Source organism: Amphiprion ocellaris, chromosome 21 (genome assembly GCF_022539595.1).
Source record: "Amphiprion ocellaris isolate individual 3 ecotype Okinawa chromosome 21, ASM2253959v1, whole genome shotgun sequence".
NCBI lineage: Eukaryota > Metazoa > Chordata > Actinopteri > Pomacentridae > Amphiprion > Amphiprion ocellaris.
This window is the reverse complement of record NC_072786.1, coordinates 29,019,146-29,033,771: the sequence shown is the minus strand read 5'-3', so window position 1 is coordinate 29,033,771 and position 14,626 is coordinate 29,019,146. Positions and strand designations below refer to the sequence as shown.

At 34.2% G+C, this 14,626-nt stretch overlaps 1 protein-coding gene across 38 annotated transcripts in view; it reads right to left on the bottom strand.

Moving 5' to 3' along the window:
* celf2 (cugbp, Elav-like family member 2) overlaps positions 1–14,626 on the bottom strand; it is a 314,361-nt gene that overhangs the window by 38,381 nt on the left and 261,354 nt on the right. The window lies entirely within an intron of this gene.

Here is a 14,626-nt window from a genome sequence, read left to right as displayed (position 1 = left end):
AGAAAAAGCAAGAAGAATTTATAAAGGAAGGAAAAAGGGAAAGTTCAAGAAGAGAGGAGGAGTTGAAGAAGAAAAAAGAAATGAGAATATGAAAAAGAAAGAAAGAAGCAAAAAATGAAAAAGCGGAGATGAAACAATAATAAGAGATGAAATGACAGATTAAAAGATGGAGATGAGAAGAAAAAGAAGGAAGAGGACAAAAAATGAGACGTGAAGGAAAAGAAATTAGAGAAAGTAGAAGAAAGAAAAGGAATGAAAAAGAGACAAAACAAGACAAGAAACAGGAGATGGAAGGATGGAGATTAGAAGAAAAAGAAAGAAAAAGAAATAAGATGAAGAGAAAAAAGATGAAAATTTGTAAAAGAGACGCCCAAGGATTGGAGGAAGAGACAAAAAAGAGAGAAAACAGAAGAGCAGAGCAGAGGGAAAAAGGAGGAAGATTGGACAGAAACAAGAACAGACAGTAAAATCACTGCAATTAAAGTATTCATTTTGCACTTTGATTGTAAACAACAAATAAAGTACATAAAACCAGGTCCAAACTGTACATAAAGTCCATATCAAAGCCTGTATTTTTGTTTTTTTCACTGTAATTTTTTTTTTTTTTTTTTTTACATTAAACTTCCAGTATTTTAATCAGCTAAAATGTCATTATTTTCCAGATATTTGCTGTTATTTGAAAGAAAAATTGGTTTTCCGTGTTTTGGTGGTCAAAAAAAAAAAAAAAAAAAAAAAAAAAAAAATCAAAATTGGTCTAAACTGTCCATGAAGTCCACATTAAAGTCTGTATTTTTGGTATTTATTTTATTTTTTTTTTTAAACAGTAATTGGTTTTTTACATTAAATTTCCTGTATGTAAATCAGCTAAAGTGTCATTATTTTGTAGGTATTTGCTGGTATTTGAAAGAAAAATTGGTTTTCTGTGTTTTGGTGGTCTAATAAAATCCTGGAAAATAAAGTATTAATTTAATTAATTTTACATGCTGACTGTAAAAAAAACAAAAAAACAAACAAACCAAAAACCGGTCCAAAGTTTAAATGAAGAATATTTTTGGTTTTATTTTTTACAGTAATTTATTACTTTACATTAAATTAGACCACTTTCCTGTATTTAAATCAGCTAAAATGTCATTATTTGCAGGCATCTGATGGTATTTTCACAGCTTTTGGTAGTTCCAGTATTCCACTGTTTTAAACCTCTTTTTAAGACATATTTTTGGTGTCATTTTGTTGTTTTACATTGAATTAGACTGCTTTCTTGCATTTAAATAAACGAAAATGTCATTATTTTGCAGGTATTTCCTGTTATTTGTGTTTGTTGGTCTATTAAAATCACAGAAAATATTGTATTAATTTAATTAATTCACATGTTGACTGTAAAAAAAAAACAAAAAACAAACAAACAAACAAAAAAAAAAACAGGTCCAGAGTGTACATAAAGTTCCCATCAAAATCTTTATTTTTGGTGTTATTTTTACAGTAATTTGTTGTTTTACATTAAATTTCCTGTATTTAAATCAGCTAAAATGTCATTATTTTGCAGGTATTTTCACAGCTTAGTTACAGTATCCCATTGTTTTTTAACATCTTTTTAAATCAGAATCCTGGTGTTATTTTGTTTGACATTAAATTAGACCACTTTCTTGCATTTAAATAAGCTAAACTGTCGTTATTTTGCAGGTATTTTCACAGCTTCCAGTATTCCACTGCTCTTTAGCATCTTGTTTCAACATATTTTTGCCAGATTCAACAGGTTTTTGTTCCACTCAGACATAAATAAACCCAGAAGGAGTCACAGAAGTGCCTCCGCTCACATCAGTCTGCATGTATTCCTGTATTAACTAACTTTAGTGAAGAGGGGATCTCTTCTTAATTAAAAAAAGCCCTTAACATTCACACGTGTGACACAGAGTGGCACAGGAAAGTCGACTCTAAAGCCAGCAGGGCTTTCTTCTTCTCCTTCCTCTTCCCCCCACAAGGGCTCAGTTATCTCTGAGTCCAGAATGGTTTGAGCAGAAGCAGATTTCCTGACTTCTCCAACTATTTCATCATCCCGTACGAGCACAGGCTTGCTGCAGAGGGTGTTAATGTGCGAGCGGAGGCAGCAGCAAAGATTCTACAGATGTGGACAATCAGCCAGCCGGCGCTGGATCTAATTGTCCAAATTGGAGACGAACAAGGCGAACGTCGGACATCCGATGAACAAACACGACACGAAGGAGAAGGCGGCGATAAAAGTTACAGCGACTTGGTGATCTATCGCACAATCAAAGCCTGACTGGGGGCAAATCCGTCGGAAAACAAAGGCAGCCTGCCACGGGAGGATGAGGGAGCGTTTGATTGAACGTTTAGTTGGAGGCAGCGACTCGGATGCTCTGCAGAGGAGCTTTAGATTTCTGTCAGAGAGGAAATGTGTCGGTGCAGGTGTTTCAATGAACCCAGAGTCCTTCACCGTTCATCAGGGACGAGAACCGTGAAGAATCAACAAGGATTTAAGCAGTAAACCCACACAAATGTACAGTTTTAGGTCAAATTCAAACATCTGCTGCTTGATTTGCATATTTCCCAGCATGCAATGTTTGATAAAACTGCAAAAAAAAAGTAGGTTTAATATGGAACCTCATTTTGTGCATCTACAATATCATTAAATCAATACAAATGTAGTTTTGTGTCAAACTCAAAAATTTGCTGGTTGATTTGCATATTTCCCAGCATGCAACCTGTTTGAAATGACTCTGCAGTAAATAAAGTTTCATGATTGAGCCTCATTTTATACATTCAGATATATTTTACATGACTACGGCTGCAAATCAACTTAATTTTCATTAAAAAAAGTTTAAAAAAAAAAAATGTTTTCTTTAATTTGCATATTTCCCAGCATGCATTGGTTTGAAATGACTGCAAAAAAGTAGATTTAATGATGAAATCTCATTCTGTGCATGTAAATATTTTCTATGAACTGATTATAATGTCATTAAATCAGTACAAATGTACAGTTTTGTGTCAAATTCAATATTCTGCTTGTTGATTTGCATATTTCCCAGCATGCAACCTGTTTGAAATGGCTCTGCAGTAAAGAAAGTTTCATGATGGAGCCTCATTTCATACATTTAGATATATTTTACATGACTACGGCTGCAAATCAACTTAATTTAGATTAAAAAATAGTTTTTTTAAAATGTTTTCTTTAATTTGCATATTTCCCAACATGCATTGGTTTGAAATGACTGCAAAAAAGTAGATTTAATGATGAAATCTCATTCTGTGCATGTAAATATTTTCTATGAACCGATTATAATGTCATTAAATCAATACAAATGCACAGTTTTGTGTCAAATTCAATATTCTGCTGGTTGATTTGCATATTTCCCAGCATGCATTGGTTTAGTATGACTGCATTAACGATGGAACCATATTTTGTACATTTATATATATTTTTACATGACTACAGCTGCAGCTCCACTTAATTTTTCAGAGAAATTCATGCATTTGTTATTTTTTATGAACTTGTTAATGGTATAATTAAATCAAAATGCATTAAATCAATACAAATGTATAGTTTCATGTCAAATTTGCATATTTCCCAGCATGCAATACGCTGGAAATGAATGCATGGAAAGTTAGTTCAATGATGGAATTATATTTTGTGCATTTCTACGTATCCTATATATGAGTACGGCTGCAGTTCATCTATATTTTATTAAACATTCATTGAGTGGTCATTTTATATTAACCAATTAATACTTTCATTAAATTGATAGATAATAAATTAATACAAATGTGCAGCTTCATGTCCAATTGGATAAATAGCAATCTGCATTGACAGAATTTTGACTTTTTACCACCACAGTATTACTCAAATCCAATAACTGATTATCAAAATAGCTGACAATTAATGCAATAGTTGATAATTATTGAATAACTGATTAATTGTTTGGTCTGTAAATTGTCAGATAATGATAAAAAAAAAAAAGTGTTGATCAGTGCTTCTCAAAGCCCGAAGATGACATCCTGAACTGTCTTTTTCTGTCCACAACCCAAAGACAATCAGTTTACGGTCACTGAAGAGGAACAAAAACAGAAAATATTCACATTTAAGAAGCTAAAATCTGAGAATTTAGACTTTTTTTTCTTAAAAAATGACTTAAACTGATAAGTAGCAGATTATTGTTATAGTTGGCAACTAATTAATGAGTTTACTGTCATAGAAGACAAAAGAAACCAGGAAATATCGTTTTTTAAGAAGGTGAAATAACAGAATTGAGACTTTGATGTAACATTAAACTGCACCTGAACATTTGAAAATATCTCCTATACTTGAACCTTCATTCAGTCCAACTCTGCAAAACTCAGATTCATGATTTCTGCAACAATGAACCCCTGTATTCTAATTACAGCCGCTAAAGTCCAAGGAGGGAATGAAGCTCTCACTTCCTCTTTTTGTGAATTTTTCCAGACTATTTGAGGCTGCTGATGTGTTTAGGTATTTGCTGCTGATGGGAGTCAGTAAAAACCTTGCTGCTGGGTGTAATTACACCTCATGTTGTGTAAAAATAAATCTGCAAACCATCCGATTTGTTCCAAATTGGCCACTTTTGAATGTGAGCAGCAGGGGGCGACGTAACAGCTTCACCTCTCAGCGGGCAGCGGAACATTCCACGAGTTCCCCGTAGATTGTTTAAGAACACGGAGAATTTATTAATAACGCTGGTCCGGCGTCTTGAATGGTCTCTTGATTCATATATTTTTAACAATAATTAACTCCAGCGGTGAAGCATCGATTTCAGTCCTGGAGACAGATTTTCACGTCTTAACAAAATAAAAGCCTCACAGGAAGCTTCTCTCACCGGGAGACTTTTTTGCAGAGAAAAACACAGTTTCTAAAATGTTGTTTTTGTCGATTCAACGGACAAATCTCCTCCACAAGGAAAAAAAACAAGCTACTTTTAGATACATATCTTTTGTGGTCGTTTGTGGTTGTTTTTGTCTCTTTGTGGTTGTTTTTGTCTCTTTGTGGTTGTTTTATGTCTCTTTGTGGTTGTTTTTTGTTTCTTTGTCGTTGTTGTCTCTGTGGTTGTTTTGTGTCTCTTTGTGGTTGTTTTTGTCTGTGATTGTTTTTGTCACTTTGTGGTTGTTTTGTGTCTCTTTGTGGTTGTTGTTGTTGTCTCTTTGTGGTTGTTGTCTCTGTGGTTGTTTTTGTCTCTTTGTGGTTGTTGTTGTCTCGGTGGTTTTTGTCTCTTTGTGGTTGTTTTTGTCTCTTTGTGGTTGTTTTGTGTCTATTTGTGGTTGTTTTGTGTCTCTTTGTGGTTGTTTTTGTCTCTTTGTGGTTGTTTTGTGTCTCTTTGTGGTTGTTTTTTGTTTCTTTGTCGTTTTTGTCTCTGTGGTTGTTTTGTGTCTCTTTGTAGTTGTTTTGTGTCTCTTTGTGGTTGTTTTTGTCTATTTGTGGTTGTTTTAGGCCCCTTTTAATAATTCCGTATGCCATTATGATAATTTTAAGTCTGTTTTTAGTTGTTTTGTGTCTCATTGTGGTCATTTTAGGCCTCTTTTTAATACTTTTGTGGGTCTTTATGGCCATTTTAAGTCGTTTTGTGGTTGTTTTCATCTCTTTGTGGACATTCTGAATTTCTTTGGTTGTTTTTTCCTTTTCTGGGTTGTTTTGTGTGTCTTTCTGGTTGTTTTTCATCTCATTGCGGTCTTTTTCGTCTCTTTGTGGTTGTTGTAATCTTCTTTGTGATCATTTTGTGTTTCTTTACGATCATTTTAGGTCTCTATGTAGTTGTTTCTATGTCTCATTGTGGTTGTTTTTTGTCTCTTTGTGGTTGTTATAGTCATGTTTTTGATCATTTTGAGTATTTATGGTCATTTTAAGTCTTTTTGCAATTGTTTTCTCTATTGTGATTGTTTTTAGTCTGATATCATTCCTGCTTTTTTTTTTTGGTAGTTTTGCATCTTATTGTGGGTGTTTTCAGCCTCTTTGGGGACATTCTGAATTTCTTGGGTCGTTTCTGACTTTAATTGGTAGTTTTGTGTCTCTTTGTGGTTATTTTTCGTCTCACTGTGCTTACGTAAGGCCTCTCTGTGATCCTTTTGTCTGATTTTATTGTCATTCTGTGTCCGTAAGTGGTCGTTTTGTGTCTACATGGTCATTTAAATTCACTTTTGGCCAAAATTTTTCAGTTACTATCATGATTTTTGATGTCGATCTCATAATTCAGATTTTTGTGTCTTAAGATTGTTGACTTGTGGTTTCGGTTGCACCACTGAAGACCACATGTACAAATCACTGAACCTGCAAAATTTCAGGACTCTGGCTATTTTTTTGTCTCAAGTTATGGCTATTCAATTACTGATCCAGAGATTGATGCCAAGAAAACAATGTAAATATTGACGTGACGGCACCTTTAGGGATTTCTAACCTTAAAAACTAATGTTACCTATAAGCCCAGATGGTCAACCCACTCATTCACCACTTTTTGTCCTGATGTCACACCAATTTCTGATTGATAGATGGGTCAGGCTGACATGACATCACGCAGCCTGTAGTCATGGCAACAAGCACCTGGCATAATTACAGCAACCTGGTTTACCATTATGTAATTACAGGATGTGGATAAAAGCACCTCAGACCTGCTCCAGGCTGTGATTTGACCTCATTTCAGTGTCCGCCTGCCAAAATAAAAGCCCAAACTTTTGTCTGCAACAGAAGTTCCAGACTTGTGATTAACCAGGAGTTCACCGGGCTAATAAACCCGACTCCCCGAAGCCAAACTCTCCGAGACAACCTTGAAGAGAGCATCACACATCGCTTCCCATCTTCCACCCAAAAAAACACTCACACGCCGACTGAACTTATAAGCTGCGGTCCGTTTACCTTGAAAATCAATCTCTCAGCTTTCAGGAGAGTTTATGTGATCTGAACCTTCTCTGTCTCATTTATTTGCCGCTCACAGAGCCTTTAAATGTCAACCCGTGTTATCTTCTGCCGCTAATGGGGAGGCGGGAGGCTCGGATAGCTCATGGGAGTTCACACGGCGTGTGTGAGTTTGTTCTGCATGTTTGTTTCGACTTATTGTTCCAAAAAAATGTCTTTTCATGCACGAAAAACAAGCAAGAACAGTTTCACAAACGGATTCTACACATCATGTATCTGGATCAGTAACCCAGATGACCTTCAGCAACCTCAACATCTGTTTTTATTATTTCTACACTGTAAAAAAACAAACAAAAAATCCTAACTGTAATTTTACTGGCATTTTACAGATTTTTCCTCTTTTGATGAATTACAGATAATGATTAATAAAACTAGAGAAAATTTGAAAGATTTTTTAAAAAATTTACATGCAAACCTTCAAAAAAAACGGACCATATAGCTGTTTATTAGAATATACATCCTATAAATACATTTATCTCCTTTATTACATTTTACAACTGTAAAATTACAGTTTTTAATGCATTTAATTTAGCAGAAATAACCACTTTTAAAAAAAAAAGACTTGCCATTATTTGAAAGAAAAAATAGGTATAGAAGGGAATGAAAAAGGTAAATTATTTTTTATTATCATCATCATTATTATTATTATTATTATTATTATTATTATTATTATTATTATTATTATTATTATTATTATTATTATTAACATGTTTGTAATATTACAGAAAATAAAAAGTCAAATTACAGAAAATTACTTTTTCAAATAGCAATTTTCTTTCTTTCTTTTTATTTATTTTTTTTAACAATAGTGAAATTCCACAGTTGATGAACTCAGTTGACAATATTGAAATCAGCAAAGGATAAGCATTACTTTACAGACATTTGCTTATATTTGAAAGAAAATTTCTGCACATTATAGACTGAAAAAATGGTACATAATTGTTTTATCTGTTTGAACTGTTGAACTGAAAGTAATAACTAGCAAAAGCTCATAAAAAGAATACTATTGTCACATGAACTGTAAAATAATGTAAATAATAAGCAATCATCTGAAAAAAGTGTTAATTTACATGTTAACCCCATGAAATATTGTTCACATTAAATAACTGCATTTTTACAAATGGTAATTTGCTCTTCTACAACATTAAACCATAAAATTCCATGACTTTTACTGCATTTAAAACAGCAAAAATAGAAATATTTTTCCGATATTTTCAGTCATTGTCACTGTTTTTAACGTTTTGGAATGAGACACTATTCCAGTGTTATTTACATTTATTTTCTGGACTAATTTTACTTTCTGTTTGGTCTTTTTTTCTTTCTTTTACACATTATTATATATTTTTTGTCTCAGTTCGTTGGTACTTTGAGTAAAAGCTCCTGTTGAATGTTTAATTTCCTGCTACTATCTGACGATATTTGAATGATCAATTTCAAATCAATACTCTGATTTTTACCATAGAAATGAGCAGTTTTAGGCGTACATGTTTAAATGTTGTTTCAGTGATTTTAGAAATGAATTCTGTCCTCGTGTGTCATCACACATTTGATGCTACATGACACAGTTTAGACGATTAAACTGAAGCATCACTTTAACTAATTAAATCACCAATCAAAGCAGAATATCCATCAGAAAAAAACTGTAATTAGATTATTGCAAACTATAAATATTTTTGAATAATTTTGATTCATTCTTGGTGTTATTTGCTTGAGGACAACATCAGAAAGAAGCGGAGAACCAGATGATCTGATATGTGACAAACACACAGCGCTGGAAAATAATTATTAGACCACCTGCTGTTTCCTTTACAAAGACGACACAATGGGCCTTAAACACTGATAATTCTGTTGGTATTTTATCACAGTGGTTAAATAATTACAGCAGCTTCTAAAAGACGGGAAAAAAACAACCTTATAATGAATTCCTGCAGCTGCAGCTTCGTCTATTTGGACCGTGGAAAACCTGTTTTCCTGCAGAAATCCTTCCCAGTGTTGCTTCACACACGTTAGTAACAAGAAACTAAATAATTAAACGCTTAAAAAGGGAATATTTGTATTTTTGTTTGGGATTTTAGACTTCATCTGCGACCTCTGACTCTGAAATTTCACCAATTCAGTGCAAGCAAAAAGGCGTGAAGTTTATTTTTTCAGAGTTCTTTTGCAAATCGGAGCCATTGTTGCTCCAGAAAATCCACATCCGCTGAATGAAACGTGTTTTCATTTACCGAATAAAAAGCCTTTTTTTCTACCGTCTGCAGTCTGACTTTAACCTCACAAATCCCAGTTTAACCCTGTTTAAGTCTCAGAAAGCTTGAGAAGCTTATTAAACTGCTGCCAGTTCAACTTTATACTGGATTGTTTGTGGTTGAGTTTGTTGAATTGAGTTGTTTTTCTTCTTAATGAGGGCAGAACAACATAATATTTGTCATTATAATAACAAATTACAACAATAGAATTCAACAGCACCACAAACTGAAGCCTCCAGACAGAATAGAGCAGCATTCATTTCATTTTATACTGCTATGGTAAATATACAGTAAAGTAAAAAGCTGTAAATGAACTCAGTTTATGGCAAATACACTGTAAACAATGAACATGTGGACAGTTTTTTATGAACACTTTTTGGTATTTAATGGATTTTTTTTCCCTAAATAAGTGATAATATCAAACAAACTCACTGAAACAAAAACCACAACATACGGTTAAAGTGTTAAAAATGTCCAGATTAAAAATCTTAATCATAATTTGAAAAATGCAAAAATATTTTTTAACTACCTTTTAAAAACAAAAAACAAAAAAAACTTAATTGTCCCTGTTTTGGTAAAATTACAGATAAGTAAAATGAAAAACATTTTTTTCTTTAAATATGAATTCATTTTTTCACAACATCTGACCATCAACTTAAATTTTTTTCAGTCAAAATAATATTTTTAGCAGATATTTGCCATTTTTAAAGAAAAAAGTGTATTAAAGACTGAAAAATTATAGATATTTTTTAACTTTTCATTTTATTTTTACCTGTACATGTAAATAATACAAAAAATTAGTGTCCATCCAAAATCTGTAATTTTTTTTTACAAATATGAATTCATTCTTTAACAACATTTGACCATTAAACTTTTTTCAGTCAAAAATATTGTTATTTGACAGATATTTGGCATTATTTGAAAGACAAATTATGCATATTAAGGATTGACTAACGGTAAATAACTGTTATTATACAGATGCGCTGTTAATGATACAATTGAGCAAAATCACAATAAAAATATTACAGTATTACTTTTTACAAAAATGTGGCTCTAAAAGGTAATTATTTTTACTGTATTTGATTAAAAATTTTTTACGTTACATCATGTTTTAAGATGATTCTGCCACCCTTTCTGCCAAATTTTCATTGCTTTGTCACAGCATTTTATTATTTTTTACAGTGTATATGCGATGGAGGCTTTAACTACGACTCCTTCTGCTAAAATCTAATTAATCTAATCTCATATTTTTGAGCCTCCTTTCCCTCACTAACGTGGACAGATGTGTTTGTTGACTATTTAAACAGACGCTGCTGTGTTTTCTCTCACACTCTACTTAAGCTCTCGTCTAAATGCGCTTGAACGCTGCTGCATTTACGTTGTGTTGTTGGATAATGTGCACCCTTTAGTGTCATGCAGAAAAACAGGAAAAATAAATCAGCGTCGCTGCACGTGTTGCGTCTTTACGAAAGGAGCGAATGATGTAAAGCACAAATCAACACAAGCGACCCACTGAATTACCCGCCTCGCTCGCATCCACTTTCATTACGGCCCTGACATTCAGGCGGGCGCGTGTGCACGAGCTCGTCCAGGGGTGTGCACGTGAATGTCACGGCGTAATAAGAATGGATATGACAGTGACGGAGGCCATCAGCGAGCCGAGCACCGGTGGGCCGCCGTCGTGACACGCCGTCTTCGTACGTGACGGCCGACGACGAAAACGCACAAATCACACAATCTGAAGACGGCAGAGCCAAGACAATAACCAAACTCTATTTACCAGACCTCGTTCGCTCATTCGGACCCGAAGTAATTACTTTTAAATTGCAAAACTGAGGAACATTAACAAACGGATGCGGCAATTTAGCTCCGCCTGGGGCTAGACAGCTTGTTTTCAAATGGAAATGAAGGTATTTTGCCATTGTCCACTGCAAATATCATTGTGTTATGGTTTAGGGCTTTTTTTTCTTTCTTTCTTTCTTTTCGTGATAAAAGCGAGGGGACACTGGCAGAGTTTACCAGCCCCAGAGCGAGGATAATTCGAGCTTACTGTCACTCCTTCTGCCAGACGGACAAGAACTAGCAAAAGAACAAACAACAACAAAAAAAAGCGGGAACATGTGGAGGGAGGAGGAGCGCCGGTTTCACCTCAATAGCGCCGTGATTATCATGATCAGCTCTAATGAGGGTTCTATGGGTGCGAGCGTTCCCGTTCTCCTTCAACACAGCCTGTTATTACCACCTTTTTGTCCTCGTGCTCTGTGCTCTCGTCTTATAACATGTAATTCTCTCCCAATCACGGTTCCTGTCATACCGCCCCGTCACCCGACCGACAGCGCCGACGAGGACGACCCAGAACCGGAGGACGCACAAAGGAGCCGCGGTTTGGGTTCCTATTATAACGCTGCTGGGGTCGCCGAGCAGCCGATGAGGTCCTGTAACGCCACCTGCCAGTTGTTACTGCTGTGTCAAAGGTGCTGCTGCTTTATTTCTGTCTTAGTTTTGGGGGCTTTGCCAAAGTTTCTGGCCAAAAGAGGGAATCATGTTGGGAAAATGAACAAAATCTAACCTGAAAAATGGCAGTATTTCATCAAAATCACCCTATCTAACATGCTTTCATTCGTTTACTACATATTGTCCTTTTGTTCTAGCCAGATTCTGTAAAAAACAAAAATTAAAAATTCTACATTGTTCTCTGTATCTGAAAAGCCTTGAATGACTAAGTTGTGATCAACAGTCAAATAACAAAAATTCTGTGACTTTTCTGCTAATTTACAACTACGCCAAGCAGCCGATGAGGTCCTGTAACGCCACCTGTCAGTTGCTGCTGCTGTGTCAAAGGTGCTGTTGCTTTATTTTTGACATAGTTTGGGGGCTTTGCCAAAGTTTCTAGCCGAAAAAAAGGAATATAAGGTATCAGTAGTCGGGCATGTTGCAAACACAAACCACTTATCAAAGTATGAAACTGTAAAAACAGAGACTCTGCGGATTATGAACTTTCCGACAGTCCTTGAACTCATCATGTGTGGTTCCGTTGGGAAAATGGACAAAAATGAACCAAATCTAATCTTAAAATTGCGAAATTTACTCAAGATCTGTTAGAGCTAGAAACTAGAAACAGAAAGAACTGTTGGATTTTCAAATTATCCACCGATCCTTGAACTCATCATATTTCTCGGAGAATTTAACCAAATCTTGGCTTAAAATTGCAATATTTTATCAAAATCACTTCATGTTTCACTTAAAAAGTCACCAAAGAAATTTACCGTCTGACCAGATTCTGTAAAATACTAAAAATGTAGTGCTCCTGAATGCAACTGAGAAGCCCTAAGTGACTGCAAGCAACAGTCTAAAACAGTGAACAGAGGAGCAAGTCATTGGAGATACGTTCAGCATGAGGAAACATCTTTCAGAGACTCAAAACTGTCCCAAAAAATTATTTGAATTATCGACAATGTGTCCAAAACAACCTAAAATTGTCCACAATGACTGAAAAAATGGTAATTTTGAAGTTTTTTCAAGTTACTTTGGATACATTTTGAGTCATTCTCGAAAAATTTTATATTACTTCAGACAAGTTTCAGTATCATTTCAGACAATTTTCGACTGAGAGGACAATAAAACCTACTGGATGAATAAAATAAATGCAGCATGGCTCAGAAACAGTGAACAGAGGAGGAGGAGTTGGAGATACATTCAGCATGGTGAAACATCTTTAGAGGCTATAGGTTGGGAATTCTTCCTAAACTGGGAGTGAAAATAACTACAACTGAGCCTAAAGCAACTAAACTCTCTTATCTTTCCCACTACGACACCTTCTGTCTCGTCTATACGTACAACTGCAGTGTTTTCCAGTACTTCCTGGCATTCAAAGTTGTTCAGATTCTAAAGTTGTCTGACATAATTCTGGGGTTTACTGTAAAAATGAAAATTGCCGCTCTGGAACTGCTTCCCTCTTACTTTCCTCGTTAATCTGTGCGATTACTTCCAGAGAGCCGACATGTTGTTGGAGATGACTCACGTCTGAAGCCTGTTTGTTCCCACGGCCAACAGAAAAGCATTTACCCGGATGTTCAGGCTGCAGGCTCAAAGTTTACTTCAGCCTCTTTTAGTTTTAGTTTTTTTCTTTTTTATCCAGCACACAAAAAAAATCAATCAGGTGTTCTTATAATCTCCTGTAACCTGGGAGGATTCTGCAGTTTAATGAAGTGGTTTTATTCTCTTTGTGATATTTCAGGGGGAAATTTATCACATTGCTGTTCGACAGACGGAACAAGACAAATGTGTTTTAAAGAGGAACCATTTCAGTTCCACAGAGAACGTTTTAGCAACACATTATTTAAAGAAACATCATATAATGGTTGTTTAGGCTCAGCAAAAAGTGTTCTTTAGCAAAAACGGAATCTTTAAGGAACCACTTTCAACACAGTTCTTCATAAACCCACCTGGTTCTATGGTGATAACATGACTAAGTTTTATGCAATGTGAGAATTTCCAGCATTTCTGGGTTCCTTCCTTCAGAACACATTTGTATTTTTGGGTCATTTTTCAGACAGAACTACACATTACATGAAGCTAACTTGAGATTTGGGAAACTGATGGACATTTTTCACAGTTTTTTGAATTTTATAGAGTCAATGATTCATCAAAAATGAAAGTAATTATTAGTTGCCGCTCTAATTTGAAGCTGTTATCTGCCACCAAACCAAATAAGTCCAACAAAACAGAAGAATCTTTTAAAGAACCACATAGAGAACTGAAACCTGTCTGGACCAGTGTTGGAAATATTACACTGTAAAAAAAACAGGTCGTAATTTTCTGTAAATTGTAATATATATATATATATATATATATATATATATATATATATATATATATATATATATATATATATATATATATATATATAGACACACATTGAAAACAGTGTACTGTACAGAAACAAACGTACAAACTGATTCATTTATTTTTTTTACAAATTTGATCAAAAATGAACACTTTTTACTTTCTTTTCTTTCTCTTTTTTCTTTTTCAACAAAGGATAGTTATTTTAGTGATACTGAAATTACTCTTCTTTAACAAATATTTTACAGATTTTCCCTGTTTTGTTAAAATACATATGAGTAATAAAATCACCATAACTATCAATTTACATGTTAATTACAAAAACAGGCTAAAACTGTGAGTAAAGTGTTTTTTAAATGGTAAATCAAATTATTTTAATTAAAACTGATTTTTTAATTAATTAAAAAAAAATACATTATTTGACCGTAAAACATTTTTTTTCAGAGTAAATAAAAGCAAAAAATAGCATTATTTATACAGATATTTGCTATTATTTCAAAGAAAAACTCTGCATATTAAGGAGTAGAATAACTCATAAAATTGCAGAAAATAAATTTAGTTTTGTTTTTAAAAGTCTTTTAATGTCTGTCAGCTTTGCAGCCTC